This window comes from Sorex fumeus, unplaced genomic scaffold (genome assembly GCF_029834395.1).
Source record: "Sorex fumeus unplaced genomic scaffold, SorFum_2.1 ptg000103l, whole genome shotgun sequence".
Lineage (NCBI taxonomy): Eukaryota > Metazoa > Chordata > Mammalia > Eulipotyphla > Soricidae > Sorex > Sorex fumeus.
In genome coordinates, this window is record NW_026606160.1 from 3,268,679 (window position 1) to 3,286,003 (window position 17,325).

Below are 17,325 nucleotides of genomic sequence, written 5' to 3' on the forward strand. Positions count from 1 at the left end.
GTACCATCAGGTCCTCGATGGATGCATCTGATGCTAGCGTACGTGCATTGAAAGTACAGACGATCATTTTTGTCTTCCTTCGTTGTGGCAGCCTAGGTCGGCCTTGAGATTTTGTCGGCCTCTCCTTTCTCATCCTTCTCAGTGCTGCCATGTCGGTGAAGCCTTCAGGGTCAGGTGAATGAGACCAGTTGTAGTTACTGGTTTTGGCATATCGAATACACAGCGGATAGCTTGCCAGGCTCTTCCGTGTGGGCGGAATACTCTCGGTAGCTTGCCAGTCTTTCCGAGAGGTATAGAGGCTTTTGGGGTGACCTCTAATCACCCTTGTAGGTGTTACCATATTTGAACCCTATCAAATATGGTACGACAATTCCAGAAGACGGGTATTTAGTGTCTTATGATGTGTCGCGCGGCCGCAAGCGGCCGCGCGGTTCCGGAAAGCGTCCTGGAGTGTGGGGACGGCTGGGTAGTGGAAGTAGTGTCGAGAGTGGAAGTCTGCCAGTGGGGTATTTATCTGGGTAGGGTGGGTCTCCTGTGCACAATTCGATCCCTGGGTGGTTGATGGAAGCAGACAGGGCAGGGTAGGGTGGGGCTCCTGATTAGAATCCCTTTGTCACCTGTGGTGGTGGGAGCAAGCAGAGAAGCTCTGTCCCTGGGTCCGCCGAGCCTGGAGTCCAAGGTCTCAGAGAGTTCCGCTTACCTTGTTCTGTGGGTCTTCAGTTGTGCGTGGGTCTCGGCCGGAGCTGCCGCGCGGTTCCGGAAAGCGTCCTGGAGTGTGGCGACGGCTGGGTAGTGGAAGTAGTACTATTTGGTACTATTGCGGCAACATGGGAAGATGCCATTGTTGACAACATTGACGAGGAATACGATCGACTGGTTCAGCACCTCCATGAATGTGCGAGGAACGCCAAGAGAGAGATAGCCACAAAAAGTCGCCTATCTTCGAAAACTCTTGAGCTAATTCGCCAGCGTGGTTTGGCGCATGCCTCAGGCAACCGCAAGCTAACGTCCGAGCTTGCAAAGCAGTGCAGAGATGCGATCAAGGAAGACCTCAAAGAGAGAAGAGCAGAAGTACTGGTAGATGCGGCAGAAGCCGGGAAAAGTATTCGTAACGCCCGCCTGTCCTTCGCCAACTATAAGACCAAGATGACTGCCCTCCGACGTCCTGATGGATCCATCACATCCTCCAGAACGGCAATGGAGAAGATTATCCATGACTTCTACTCAAATCTCTTCGATAGCCATGTCCACTTGCCGACATACCAAATTCCACAGGATGGGTATGTCGTTCCCAACGTTCTCCCTTCCGAAATCCGACACGCCATTTCGTCAGTAAAGAAGCAAACAGCACCCGGCCCAGACAAGGTCAGACCTGAACACCTGAAGAACCTGCCGTCAGTACTCATCAATACACTGGCTCGGCTCTTCACTCGCTACCTGTCTGAATGCAAGGTTCCATCTCAGTGGAAAACCAGCAGGACCGTACTACTGTTCAAGAAGGGAGACATCCATGACATTGGCAACTATCGCCCGATCTGCCTATTGTCTGTCATCTACAAGTTGTTCACTCGAGTCATCCTGAATAGGATTGGCAGAACACTAGATGAAGGACAACCATGTGAGCAAGCAGGGTTCCGCAAAGGATTCAGCACCATCGACCATATCCACACGATAACCAAACTCATTGAGGTTTCTCGGGAGTTCAAGATGCCGCTCTGCTTAACGTTCATTGATTTAAAGAAGGCCTTTGATTCTGTTGAGACGGAAGCGGTCATTGAAGCCCTAGCCAATCAGGGCATACAAGCCCAATACATCAGGATCCTCCGTGAGCTGTATTGCGGATTCACTACCAGGATCTCACCATTCTACAAAGAAGTGATCGTTGATGTCAAGAGAGGGGTGCGGCAGGGTGATACCATTTCACCAAAACTCTTCAGTGCCACCCTCGAGAACATCATGCGACGACTGGAATGGGAAGGAATGGGAGTGAAGATAGATGGTCGGCAACTACACCACCTCCGCTTTGCTGATGACATTGTTTTAATAACACCAAACATCAGCCAAGCGGCACAAATGCTGGCCGACTTTGACCGTGAGTGTGGAAAGGTAGGACTACAGCTGAATCTTACGAAGACAATGTTTATGAGAAATAGCCTTGTTCCTGACGCCCCATTCGCTCTCAATGGAACGACCATCTCCGAATGCAACAGCTATGTGTACCTAGGTCGAGAGGTCAACATGACAAATGACCTGGCACCCGAGCTGCGCAGGAGGAAGAGAGCGGCTTGGAACGCCTTCAAGAACGTCGAAGAAATAGCTAAGAGGACGAAGAACCTCCGGCTCCGGGCACATCTCTTTGATTCCACTGTTCTTCCTGCATTAACATATGCCTCAGAGACCTGGGCCCTACGCAAACAAGATGAGAACGCCATTCAGGTCTCCCAAAGAAGAATAGAAAGAGCTATGCTTGGAATATCACGTTTCACTCAAATGAGAGAACGAATCCGGAGTTCTGACATCCATCGACAATCAAGGATCAGGGACGCTGTCTCATTTGCCAAGGTGTCGAAAATCAGATGGGCTGGTCACGTAATGAGATTTAAAGACGACCGTTGGACTAGAGCTGTTACTGATTGGATTCCACGGGATGTCAAGAGACCGCGTGGCCGCCCACCTACCAGATGGTCAGACTTCTTTGTCAAGGTCATGAACGATCGGTTTGAGGCCCTCCATGTTCCCGGAGCGAAGAGATGCCATTGGGCTACACTAGCACGCGACAGGGACAAATGGAGACGTTACTGGCGCCCGCTCGAGCAAATCGACGACTAACGGGAAGTTAAGTGATTAAGTGAAGTGAAAGATTAATATTCACAAAAAGTTTTAACTTGTGAAAATATCCTGACAAGGATCTTCATAGTGAGGTTTGGAGACCATTGAAATGGACTTTGAAATTGTGGAATGGGCCCCTTGAATCAAATGTTTTCCAGGTGGTAGGAACATGGGAGAGCCCCCTGCTTCCCCATCTCAACATGCATTCAGCTTTGATGACTAATAAAGGGGGTCACATTCCAGGATCCCACCCACCTCATTTCAGTAGTACAGGCACTTACGCCCTCACATAGCTCTGAGTCAGTCACTCGCTGACATTGTCAGTCTCCGTCTCATCCCTAGAACATAGAACAGGGAATGTGGGATATGGCATTGGCGGAGAGGGGCGTCTGGAGTTTTGTTCCAACCCAGTGTTGCTTTTTGTGGTCCTGTTGGGTTTCTGCTCAGGTGTAACCCTGTGCCGTGCTCATTGGATTTATCCCTGGAATGGCTGCATGCAAGTCAAGAACCTGTCTCGAACCCGACCAGAACCTGCAGGAACTTTCTAGAATAATGCTGTTGTAGCAGATCTGGCTCCCTGTGAGGGACTCCTGGGATCATTATCAGAAATGGGGAAACAATGAACTTTCCCGACCCTATGTGGTGTCTGGCCCTTTAAGACTCTGACCAGAAGTGTTGGTGAGGTCACAGAGCCCCGCCTTTCCCTGGGGTCTTTGTGGGCGGAGCAATCTCCACCCTGTTTGTTGCCTGGTGAGGAGCAGGGGTGGGGCGGGAAGGGGGCGGCCAGGGCGCAGGGGCGTCGGATAGGGCCAGTTTCCTCGCTGGCCTCGGACTGAGAGTGAGTGGTCGTTCTGGGAGCAGCCCTGAGCCTCTGCCCTTTCCCCACCGAGGGTCGCCCCCAGCGCCCGCCTTTTCGAAAGGTTTGTCTGTCTACTCATTTCTATTTTAGCGCATCGCATCGAGGGGGGGGAGTTTTTTTTATTTTGGAGGCGCGTGAGGAGGGGGCGTCGGTCCCGGGCAGGTGGGCTGCCAAGTAAGGTGGAAGGTTGGAGAGAGAAAGTCGTTCGTTCGGAAAGTGTCAGGAACAACGGAAATCAGGACCACCAGAAGAGCAAGAGTTTCCTTCTCAGGTTTGTTTCTCATTGTGCGTCCTGGTGGCCCTGGCCAGGGCGGCCCCATGGGGTCGGGGGCACGAGACCCTCGCCCTCCCCCCCAACCCATCGCTCTGGCTGCCAACCGGAGAGGAACGTGCCGGAGCCCGAGGGAGCCCCAGCTTGCCCGCAAGTCTCATGGCCCTTGCTGGACCACTACAGCTTTGGCTCTGCGCCAGGGACCCTGGGAGCCCGGGGGCCTCACCAGGGGTGGGGCGTGGGGACATCTCGAGAATGGCCCCCGGCTGCCTACCTACATCCCCCACGTTCCAGGCCGACTTTCGTGTCTAGTCGGATTGAAAAGGAGTCAAGGGGGGTCACTCCTGGCTTGCTGGGAAGAAATTTTCTTTGCAAGTGCCAGTGGTAAGGTACAACAAGTAGGGTGTTTGCCTTGCATGCAGCTGACACAGATTTGATCAGCTGCATCCCTGTAAGCCTCAGACATTCCAGGACAGATCCCTGAATGCAGAGCAAGAGTAGTCCTGACACTGTTGGTTCTGGCTGAGACACACACACACACTCATACACACAGACACGAAATATCTGGCTCAGAACTCAGGAATTATTCCTGGTAGTCTTTGTTCACGTGGGTAAATGATAAAGTAGGGACCTGTGTGGGGGCAGGACTGTGAAGGCAGGTTTTGTCTTGTTACTGGAGGGCTGACCTCCCTTGAGTACCGGCTCCTCCCAGTCTCCGCACTGTGAGATGCAGTCCCTACCACCTCGGGTGGGGCGCTTTTGTTCTTGATTTTCCTGTATTCCCCAATATCCAGATCGTTCCTGGGTTATGATGGGGGCGCTTCGGCCACTGTCCCTTTAAGTCCATGTTGGGGCAGCCGCAAGTGGGTGTAGGGCTGAGTGCGGTGGCTGTGGGCTTTGAGGTCTGGGTTCTGCTGAGGGCTCGGCCTTGGCCCTCTGGACCCTCCCAGCTGACCCAGGTTGGGACCTGACACAGTTTCCCTGCTGTAGAATCTCCAGATTCACTTCGAGGGGCAGAGCCTCAAGCCCATTCATAGCCTAGAGACCCTGTTGCCGTCCGGCTTTTTCATTGGCTGCCTCCGTGGATCAGCCCAGGCTGGTAGATCTGCAGGTGGCTGGGGTTTGCCAATGATAGTTTTCTTCGGCCTTTCAGCTATTTCATTTCGAAACTCAGTCACCAAGTATGAATGAGCTGGTAATATTTGCAAATTTTGAGTCAATATTATTATGCCAATGAAGAAGGTCAGTGGACCAGCACGTTATTTTCAAGGTGCTGGGCATGGCCAGGAAAAATCCAGAGTCTAATGCTTGGGGTAGTCCTTACCTTCACTGAATGATGACAGCACTGCTCAAAACCTGAAGACATTTGTAATATGTTTCACGGGAATGCCATGATTTTTTCATTTGATCGAAAGTATCTGCAAATGGTAATAATTGAAAAGAGCTGATCTTTAAACTGCTCTATCCCCAGAGCTCCATATGGTTCCCAGAGACCCACCGGGAGTAATCCCTGGGTAGTGTATGGTGTGCCCATGCCCAGAAATGAAAACAAACTCAAAAACAGAAAAAGCCATTTATCCTGCACGGAATCCACCTGTGGTGAGATGTTTTCAATGGCCCCTGTGGTCAGTCTCAGCAGTGTGGGATGCATCGTTGCCTTCACAAATGCATCGCAGGCACCTCGCTGAGCTAGAACCGAACCCACGGTTTGGTGTCTTTTATTTTCTCTTGAAACTGGTGTATCAGTTTTCCGCAGAGGGAGTTATTTGTTCATTGAGTTGAAAAAAAAATTTAAACAAATTAATTCCCCCTCGTTCATCAATTTTGCATGTGCATCTTACAGAAACATTAGTTTATTCCCTGGTAATGCAATTCACATTTCGGGAATTGCGTTTGTGTGGTGCAAATGTTAGGAACCAACCTGCAGTTCTGAATGTCTTTTTCCATGGAGACTCTAAAGTCATAGGGTGATAATTGGAATCCTCTGCTCTTTGACAGGGAAGCAGCCAGCCTGAGTGGAATGTCTCTGATCCTGCGCAGTGAAAATGTCTCGAGTGAGCATTTGTGCCCTCAGCCCCATGGGGATGCCAAAACAGGTAGGATGGCCCCTGAGGGTGATCCAAATGGAGAGAGCGACCTCACTCTGAAGAAGCCCTCCCCTGGGAAAAGGTCCATACAGTCTGTTGTTCTCAGACCACAGACACAAACTCCAATACTGGAGCAGTTCCTAGAATGTGGGAGAGGAGCACTATTTGTAGTGAGTTCCTCACACCGGAAAGCCCATAAGCAAAGTCACCATGGACTGACCCTGTCTAAGAGTAAGCAATGTGGGGGAGCTTCCTCGTGTTCCCAGGACTGTGATGTTTGTTCCCTTAGAAATCCACAGTGGACAGAATCCCCAGGAGTGTCGGCAGCAAGGGCGTGGCTTGAGTCCAGCGTCATCCAAATGTGCTGACATGAACATCCACACAGGAAGGAAACCCCATACACATAAGGACTGTGCAAATGCCTTCACTCGACCCTCTAACCCATTAAAACTTTGGAGAATTCATACGGGAGAGGAACCATATGTGTGTGAGCAATGTGGGAAGGTCTCTGCTTACTCCTCACACGTTTTTAGACACAGGAAAATTCACAGTGGAGAGAAACCTCATAAATATAAGGCATGTGAAAAGGCCTTCACTCGATCCTCGACCCCCACTGGGCATATGCAAACTCAAACTGAAGAAAAGCCTTATATGTGTAAGGAATGTGGGAATGCCTTTGGTATTCCTCCAGCCTTACTCGTCATGTGAGAATTCACACTGGAGAGAAACCTTATGTTTGTAAGGAATTTGGGAAGGCTTGCACTGTGTCCTCATGCCTTACTGATCATACGAGAATTCACTTTGAACAGAATCCTTATGTAAGAAATGTGGGAAGGCCTTTGCTATTTCTTCAAACCTAACTGTTCATATGAGAATTCACACTGGAGAGAAACCTTATGTTTGTAAGGCATGTGGAAAGTCCTTCATTCTATCCTCAGCCCTTACTCGGAATATGAAATCTCACAATGGAGAGAAATCTTATGTATGTAAGGTATGTGGGAAGGCCTTTGGTTATTCCTCAAGCCTTCCTAGTCATATGAGAAATCACACTGGAGAGAAACCTTATGTTCGTAAGGAATGTGGGAAGGCCTATGTTTTTGCCTCAAACCTTACTGGTCATATTAGAATTCACACTGGTGAGAGACATGTTTGTAAGGACTGTGGGAAGTCCTTCCGTCTGCCCTCAGGCCTTACTACACATAGAGCAGTTCACACTGGAGTGAAATCTCATGTATGTCAAGAATGTGGGAAGGCCTTTGTGTTTCTTTGTAGTCTTAGGAAACATAAAATTCACATTTGATAATTCAGTCCCCTAATAACAGTTTTAAATATCAAAACCGGCCCCTTCGATAAAGCCTGTTTTGTTTGGACCATGATATAAGGTGCTACAAAAGTGCAGCCAGGAAAGAAATGATCCTGGTGGTGTGTAACAAACTTTCTGTGATGTCAGATTTTCGTATCTTGTGAAAGTCAGTAGGAATGTGAATAAAAAAGGCAAAAAAATCCCCTAGGCTCAGGGCTGTGAAGGCTCACCACTTTCTGAATCTTTGCTCTGGTTCTGACTTATTTTTTTGTTTTGGTTCACATACAGCGATGCTCAGGGGTTACTCCTGCTTCTCCAGTCAGGAATTACTCCTCTTGGTGCATATGGGTTGGCGGGGATTGAACCAGTGTCGGCCCAGTGCAAGGTAAATGCCCTCCCTCTGGACTATTGCTCCAACTGCTGTGGCTTAAATTGGAGGCTCTGGGTTTGGGGTATTAAGACAGAGAAACAGCCATACTGTGGTTCTTCAACTACTCCTGATTCATGTTCTTTGGAACTTCACCCAGCTGAGCCCTACTCCTGCCTCTCAGCTCAGGCATCCATACCTGGGGGACTCAGGATTCTTATGGGCTGCTGTGGTTGGACTCCAGGTCTACCATGTGTGACCAGCTCCTTCCTCCATGTCATCTCTGCCTCCCTTGTATTCAGGTACTGGTTAGCATTGTGTAAGAATAAAGAATTGATATTTTTGAAAGTGTCATCTTAGGCAAATGGCCCCAGCAAGGTTTTTTAATGGAGTGCAATGAAGACAGTTTGTTTTTAATGTTTCAAACTTTGTTTTTCCTATCTTTTTGGTTCTTACCCAGAAAATTTAGGGATTACTCGGGGTGGTGCTCTGGGACCCTATTAAATATGGTGCAAGACAAAAGTCCTACCTGCCATCCTATCTCATTGACCCCTATTGGAAACAGTTTAAATGAATGTTACTGAGTGTAGAAAGACGTTTGAAAGGGTAGAAGGGGCCCTTGAATCAAATGTCTTACAAATGCTGGGAATATGGACCAGCTCCCCATATTCCAGCAGGCCGTTCTGTTTACCTGTGATTACTCACAAGGATGGTCATGTTCCTGAATACCCCCCAATCAGTTCAATAATACTTCAGAAAAAAGTAATTGTTGAATTTGGAATTAGCAAAGTCCCATCAATCTAGTAGTCACCAGAATGATCAAAAGGATTCTGATCTGCTTATTGGTCATACGAGGCTCCAAAGTGACCAATATGGTTTACTGCCCATTAACCTCCATTCTCAGGGTAGGAATATATGATATTGGTGGTGGTGCACAACTGGCAGTGCTCAGGGCCTACTCCTGGCTTTACAATTTGATGGTGTTCAGGGAACCGTTTGGAATTCTGAGGGTTGAGCCCAGATTGACCACATTTAAGGCAAGCACCCAAGCCTCTTGCCCCCTACTCTGGTTTTGAAATTGTGCTTCTGAAACTGCTTCCTGCAGTTTTCCTTGTAGTCAAGGGTCCACTGGTTTGGTGTTTCCAAGGGGTAGTGCATTGACTGGACAGTGTTTCCCGATGTTCTTACCAGCCTCTACTCCTGTTCCAGTGTCTGTCCAGCTCTCTGGGCTGCTGCTTGTCCAGTTCCTCTGCATCTCCTGGGCTGGCTTGGCCGTCACTGGTTTCACCCCATCTTGATTCGTTCCTCAAGAAACTCAACATCCGGTGACTTGTACCAACCTTCCTGTTTTACCTTGAATCAACCCAGCTGCGTTTTTCCTTGTTGGACTGTGTGTGAAAGCATTGGGTCATTGTTTGACTGACCAGTAGAAGATCAAGGTTCTTCTCCTTATCTACAGCCCCCCAATGTGTGACCCCAGAATCTGCCTCTCGACACTTTTTTCCAGTCTATCCGCCCTTCAGCCAGATTCACCTGGATGGGCAAAAAGGGTCTCTGCCTCTGGTTCATGACACGTTAAGGCTCCAGGTCCTGGCAGAAGTGGAAGTGACGTCACAGGCCGGCAACCTTCAGATGTCCTTTCTATTCCAGTTGTGGTTGCCTGCTTTAGGCCACCATTGGTGTCGTGGACAGGGAAGGAAATGGAGGCCCTGGGTGGAAGGCGGACTACGAAGGCCGATTTTTTAGTCAGGATGGGAGTGGTGGTCCATGAGCTCCCGGTGCCTCCACACTGTGAGCGGTGTGGGCTGTTCCAGTTTGGGGGCCCTTTCATGCTTGTTTTTCTCTTGTTTCTGATAGCAGCTGATTCTTGAGGCAAGGTGAATGCTTTAGGGGAACCCAGAGGCTTTAGGGGGTGCAGGGTTTGAGTGTGAGTGGGTGATCGTGAGGCTCCCCTTTGCCCAACATTGCCTCTTGCTCCACGATCTGTCAGCGGCGGGTGGGCTTGGGGCTGAGGGGTGGCCTGAGTGCAGGGCCTGCGGGACTTGCAGAGAGCAGGACCTGGCTGTCCCGACCCTCCCTGCATGGGACTTCGCTCTTCCCTGATCCGGTGCCTTTGGCTCAGGCATCACATGTGTAAAACCTTCAGATTCACTTCAAGGGGCAGGGCCTAAGACCCCTGCCCTAGCAGATCCAGTTGTAGTCTCTCTTTTGATTGATTGCCATGATGTGGTGGGGCCACATGGTGGTTTGTTCCCTGCCGGAGGGTGGGGTTTTAAATGAAACTTTTTCATCATTATTGTTTTGGTTTGCCTTGTGTACCACATCCGGAGATGCTTGGGGTTTACTTTTGCCTCTGAACTCAGGAATTCCTGATGGTGGTACTCAGTGACCTTATGGGATGTGAGGAATGATCTGGGTTGGCTGCATGCAAGACAAGTTCCCTGCCTGCTTCACTGTCACTGATTGCAACTTTTTTGGTTTTTTTCTACATCAAGAATTTTTGCTTCCTAATCTCCAGTAGCAAAGCATCCCGCACTTATGATTTCTCAAGTCTTTGTATTCATTGCAGAATTCATACAGGAAAGAAGCCTTATATAAGTAAATAATGTGGGAACGTCTTTATTGAATCCTCAGGCCTTACTAGGCATATGAGAATGAATAGTGGAGAGAAAATTTTATGTGTGTAATGAATGTGAACAGGGCTTCATGGACCTTCAAGCTTTAGGAAACTTTGTAAAATTTATACTGGATGAGTTGATCCGTTATTAACCATCTATAAGGTCAGAACAGGCCCTATCGGTTTAGCCAGATTCCTTTGGACAGGGGGTGGTCATAGGTGGTACAAAACTACAGCCAAGAAGGAAATAATCCTCGTATCATAGGATGAGCTACCTATGATGTCACTTCTGTAAGGATAGTTTCTTGCTGAGTATCTCCCACACCACAGCTATGCCAGTGCCCTGGAATTTTTCCATCACATGTATGTTTAGCTTGTACATAGTGGGTCTTTGTGATGGAGGCCATGAGGAAGGTGACTAAATAAAAACAGGTACAAAAATAGGCCCTCTGTGGAACTGTCACAGCTCATCACTGTGTCATTGTTTACTCTCACTCCAACTTGGCCCAGAGGCCCTGGTTTTAGAGAATTATGACAGAGATGAATCACAAAGCTGCAGTGAAAACTGCAAAGTGGAAGATCAGGAAATCCTTTATTCTTCCAGTCTTTCTGTGCTAGGTTTTGGGGTGCCACACCCCCTGGACTCAGGCTGTACTGTTGGTTCTTAGCTCAGGAATCCAGACTGGGGGTCACTTATATACTTATGGGGCTCAGAATCCAGGTCAGCCATGTGCAAGCAAGTACTTTGTCTTCGGTATCATTTCTACACTCCTTGTATTTATATTTTTTTAAATTTTACATTACATTAAAGATTAATATTCACAAAAAGTTTTAACTTGTGAAAATATCCTGACAAGGATCTTTATAGTGAGGATTGGAGACCATTGAAATGGACTTTGAAATTGTGGAAGGGGCGCCTTGACTCAATTGTTTTCCAGGTGGTAGGAACATGGGAGAGCCCCCTGCTTCCCCATCTCAACATGCATTCAGCTTTGATGACTGACTAATAAAGGGGGTCACATTCCAGGATCCCACCCACCTCATTTCAGTAGTGTTAGGACAAAACAAAACTTGCCTTTGGAAGGAGTTAAATCCCAACCATCATGTTTTCACCTGGCTGATGATAATGATTTCGATTGTCGGAGAGCCCGGCGAGCTACTGAGAGTATCTCGCCCACAGGGCAAAACCTGGCAAGCTACCCATGATATAATCGATCTGCCACAACAAGTCTCACAATGGAGATATTACTGGGCCCATTCAGGAGATGAACAACGGGAGGCCGGTGCTAGAGATTGTCTGAAAAGCCTAGTAGGGCTACAAATTTACCAGTATGCTTTGGTTCCTTTGGTTAAATATATGCCTCTATTCTTAGGAATGTTGGATATCATGGGATTTGTTTATTGAACTATACTTCTGGGGGGAGGGACATACCTGTCAGTTACTCCTGTTGCTCCTTGGGCCATGATTTGGCGTACAGGGATGGACTCCAGATGACCAGTTTCAATGCAAGTGTCAAGCTTCTGCACTCTCCCTCCTGGTTCATGCTCTGGGTTGAAATTGCGTTTCTGAAACGGCCTCCTTGGTTTTCCTTGTAGATGAGTGTTCACTGCTCGCCTGTTGTCAAGCATAGAACATTGACTTGAAAGTGCTCTCTGATGTTCTTACCTGCCTTTGCTCCTGTTGCAGTGTCTCTTCAACTCTCTGGGCTTGCTGCTAGGCCAGTTCCTCTCTGCATCTCCAGGGCTGGCTTGGGAGTCACTGCTTTCACCCGGTCTTGATTAATGACTTCCCGAAGAAACTCATTGTTCCATGCCACACCTGCTCCCTATCTGCCTGTTTGACTTTGAATGAACCCGCTGTTCATTTATTCTGATGGACTGTGTGTGAGAGCATTGGCTCATTGTTTGCCCAGTACAAAACCAGGGGACTTCTCCGTACTGCCTTCTAGCCCTCCACTGTGTGACCGGCCACTCCGGCAGCTGCCTCTCCACCCCTCTATGCGAGCCCATCCCTGTTGCTCACAGATTCACCTGGGTGGGCATAGTGGTTCTCTGCACTTCTGGATCCGGGCTCTTAAAGGCTGCTTGTGGGGATGGAAGTGATATCACAATGGGGCCTTCCTGGTGCTTCTATTCCTGAAAATTGGGTCAATGTCATTGTTCACGTGAGTAAAGGACAGTTAGGGCCCCTGTGAGGAAGCGGGATTCGGAAGGCCAATTTTGTGGCAGAACGGGTCTGATCTCCTGTGAGTGCCTGGCGATTCCCATCTCCATACTGAGCTGCGGCTCTCCACCAGGTTGGGCGGGGGGTGGGGGGGGGTGCGCTTTCATGCTTGTTTTTGACTTCTTTCCTCATATCCAGACAGTTACTGATGTGGGGCAGATATTTCAGGGGGTACATTGGGACTGTTCCAGGGTGCAGGGGAGGAGGGTGTGAATGACTGATCCTGGGAGGCTTCTGGTACCACTATGCCTCCAGGTCTGCGATAGGACAGCGGTCGTTAGGTGTGGGGCTGAACGCAGGGCTGTGGACCTTTGGGAAGAGGGAACTACTGAGGGCCGGTCTTCACAGTGCTGACCCCCAGCTGACGTATGTTGAAACCTTGGCCCTAGTCTTGCTGCTGTAAAGTCTCCAGATACACTTTGAGGGGCAGAGCCGCAGCTCGCCCAAAGCCAAGAGACGCTGTTCCTGCCCGTCTTTTCTCATTGGCTTCCCTGGTGGGACGAGGCCTTCCCGAGCAGTAGATCCATTGGTGATTGTTGTTTTAGTTTCCTTTGGGGGCTATATTTGGTGTGGGGGATGGGGGGCTCTTCTTGCGCGAAGATACAATGACATCTTACTCTGACTCCTGGCTCAGGGCTCAGATATTTTTCCTGGAGTACTCTGGGGGCCATAGGGATGCATGGGGATGCAGAGGATTGACTGCTATCAGCAAACAACGCACCCTACTAGCTTTACTGTCTGTCAGAACAGGAACTTCTGCTTCTTCACATCACGCTGCAAATCCCTGTCCTTGACCCCTGTTTATAGAGGTGAGTACTGGGGGTAAAGGGTGTGTGAGTTTGTTGGTAAGTGCATGTGTGTGTGTGTGTGTGTAGAAAGTGTGTTTTTTTTAGAGGAAAGGGGCTGCCCCATTCTCGGCTATGGTTGTGGGGGGCAGCCCTTTTGCCAGCGCAGGGGGAGCTAATGCACGGGATCTGGCCTCTGATTCAGCCCCTGGCTGTGGCTGTGAGAACCTTCTGTGGGACGCAGGGACGAGGCCCCAGGTCAAGGTAGGGCTGAATTTTCTCCCTTGTAGCCAAGCCCAGAGCTTGTGTCATGAAAGACAGCACAGATATCAACCCATTTTGCTTCTCTTGGGGAGACAGAAGCATCTGGTGTAATCCCCAAGGAGGGTCTGTGAGCCATTGCCCAAGTCTGTGGCTTCTCAGAGCTGGGGATTGTGCTCCTCTCCAATGCTCACCACTCTGACTTCTCCTCCAGGTCTCTGATCCTCAGGAAAAACAGAGGTAGGAGAAGATAGTGACATGTGAATAGAAACACCATCCATAGGTAGGAGAAGAGTGACCAGATAAGGTGATGCAGTGACCTTCTCACTTATCAAGGAGCGCTTAGTCTTCTTGTGCCAAATGTCTCTGAGTTGTTTCAGGAAGGATCCTGCATTGTGCCTCCTTGTTGGAGGGCCTGACTCTGTATGATGCCATGTTTGTTTCAGTTTTGTTGTGTTTCTTTTTGAACCATGCCCAGCTTAAAGAGCACTCATACCTTAGTTCTCAAGGATCACTCCTGACAGATCTCAGGGAGCATATCGGGTGCTGGGGTCAAAGCTGGCATCTGGATACTTTGCTTTGTTTGGAGGACTACATCCAGTGATTCTTGGGATTACTCTTGGCCCTGCACTCTGGCATTGAAACTGGCAGTGGTTGGGGGACCATATGGGAAGTTTGGGTTCACCATCCCGCCATTATCTTCTGTTACTCCATCCTGCTGCTTTGTTTTCTTTCATGTTTATTTTTGTACCACAGTGGAGGTGCCCAGGCCTTCTTGGCTCTTTGTTCTGGATTCCCAGCTGATTCACATCACAGGTGCCCCGAGGGCGCTGGCCCCATTTTCGCCCTGACCGCTATAGTGACTCAGGTCCCAGGACATGTGTTTTCCCTACTTTCTCCTTTCTGCTCTGGAGAGCCTTGCCTGCTCTGTCACATGGTCCCACATTCACTTGCTGTTCTGTTTGAAGTTCTGGGCATCACCGTCTTTTTGGGTCACACCCAGAAATACTCAGCGATTACTCCTGGTGTTGCTCTGGGACCCTGTTAAAGGTAATGCAAGAGAAATTTCCTACCTGCTGTCCTGTCTGTTTGGTCCCTTCTGTACATAGTTTAAATGAACTTTACTGTTCATAGAAAGACGTTTGAAAGGTTGGAAGGGGCCCCTGGAATCAAATATCTAAGAAATGTTGGGAATATGGGTCAGTTCCCAAAGCTTCCCAGATCTCAGCACTCCCCAGGTTCCCCCATCCCATCAGGCTGTTCCGTTTACCTAGGATTACTCAGAAGGTTGTGCACGTTCCTGGATCCCACCTATCAGTTCAATAATATCAGAAAAATAAAGTATTTATTTGGAATTAGCAATATCCCATCAATGTAGTAGTCATCAGAATGATGAAAAGGATTCGGATTTGATTAAAGACCAAAAAAGGCTCCAAGGTTTACTGCCCATTATCCTCCATTCTTAGTGTTGGAATATACTCTAGGTTTTTATATGTACATCACTATCACTATCATTCCATTGTTCATGGGTTTGCTCGAGCGGACACCTGTAACATCTCCATTCGTCCCTGTCACGTGCTAGTGTAGGCTGGTGACATATTGGGGGATCTTTCACGGTCAGGGAAATGGCGATCGTCTTTGTTACTGTTTTTGGCATATTGAGTACGTGGTAGTTTGCCAGGCTCTCCCGTGAGGGCAGGATACTCTCGGTAGCTTCCCGGGCTCTCCAAGAGGGATAGAGGCTTTTGGGGAAACCTCTGATCACATCTATAGCTGTTCCCAGTCAGGTATATACGTGGACAGGATACTCTCGATCGCCTGCCACCGGGTTCTCTGAGAGCCAGAACTTGACAATAAGAGGTTGCGTGGCCCCATGCTTCCGGGAGCTTAGTTTTATAGTCTCTGGATTTTGGCCGGTGATGGGCTTACATGGCAGTTGGTGGGTGTAACTGTCTAGCCACTGGAAGATGGGGGATCTGGGTGGAAGAGGCCCAGTCCCTAACCGAGCAATAGAGGTAAGAGTGGTGCCGGCCTTTTGAAAACACACAGCTCACCACTGTCGCATTCTTTGCTCTGACTCTGGCCTGACTTATTTTTTCTTTTTGTTTCACACCCAGCAGTGCTCATGGCTTACTCCTGCTTCTACTGTAAGGAAATACTCCTGGTGGTGCTTGAGGAACATATGGGATGGCAGGGATTGAGCCGGGTTCGGCGCCGTGCAAGGAAATTACCCTCCCCTTTGGACTATCGCTCCAGCCCCTGTGGCTTGGCTTGGATAGCCCTGTGTTTTGGGGGATTAGAAAAGAGAAACAGCCACAAAGCTACACCCAGCTGATCCCTACTCAGGCATCCAAACCTGGGAGACTCAGGATCATTATGGGGTATTGTGGTTGGAATCCAGGTCTACCGTGTGTGACCAGCTCCTTACCCCATGTGATTTATGCCACCCTTGTATTCAAGGGACTCTGCCTTAACTCTCTGCCCTGAATTCAGTGTTCGACCCCTCAAGCATTCGCCTCTCCTCTCCGTTATCCGAGCCCATCCCATCAGCACCGATTCACCTGGGCTGGCATAATGATCTGTCTACACTTGAGACCTGGCACTTTAAGTCTCCTTGATAATGTATGATGTCACAGAAGGGAATCTTCCATGTGCACTTTTACTTCTTCATGATGTCAAGTGGATCAGTCCTCCTACAGGCACATGTTTAAAAGACAAAAAGATACTTCACTGTGGAGGGGGGACACTGAAGGCCAATTAGTGGCAAGATGTGAGGACCTCTCATCTCCAATTCCTGTACTGTGACTGATGGGGCTGTTCCAGCTTTGGGGGCACTATTTTGGTTGTTTTTCACTTCCCCCATCCATATCCAGTCAGTTTCAGGGGCAGCTCCATGCCCCACAATGGCGAGAGACACTGTTGAAGTTCATTGTGTTCATTGGCAACCTTCAGAAGGAATCCTGGGGGTCTGGTCGTAGCATGTGGCTGGGAGTTGTAAATGAATATTCACTTTTCTGACTATTTTAATTTTTTTTTGGTGGGGTGGGCATACTTGTAGTTCCCCAGAGATTATTCCATGCTCTACCATCAGAAATTGTTTCCATCAATGATCACTGTTTCATATGGGGGGCCGAGGTTTGTTCAGTCTCACAGAGGGATTCACTATATTCTCTTAAGTGTCTCTCCAGCCGCATTTTGGTGCCTTTTTTTTTTATAAAGAATTTCTGCAGCAGGTAGGGCATTTTCTTACACACATCCGATCCTAGTTTGATTCCTTCACCCCTCTCAGAGAGCCCAGCAAGCTACCAAGAGAATCTAGCCCCCAAGGCACAGCCTAGCAGGCTTCCTGTGATGTATTTGATATACCAAAAACAGTAACAAGAAGTCTCACAATTTGTTGTGAGATGTTATTGGTGCCTGCTCGAGCAAATTGATGAACAACGGGAGTACAGTGTAAGTTAGGTTGGAAAACATCTTTCAATTCTTCATCACCTCCCTGACCCTGACCATGTGACCCTGGCTGTTGGAGTGAATGTTGTGTGTAAAGGTGTTTTCTTAAACAAGGATTTATGTTCTATTTTTTCTATTTTATAAGGTAGTTCACTATATTTGATTACATTTCATATTGAAGCACAAATCCCAGCTAATTGGGCTTTTTGAGGAGGAAGAGATATTTGTTTAGGGATCACTCCTGCTGCATTAGAAAGAAATTTATTTAGAAA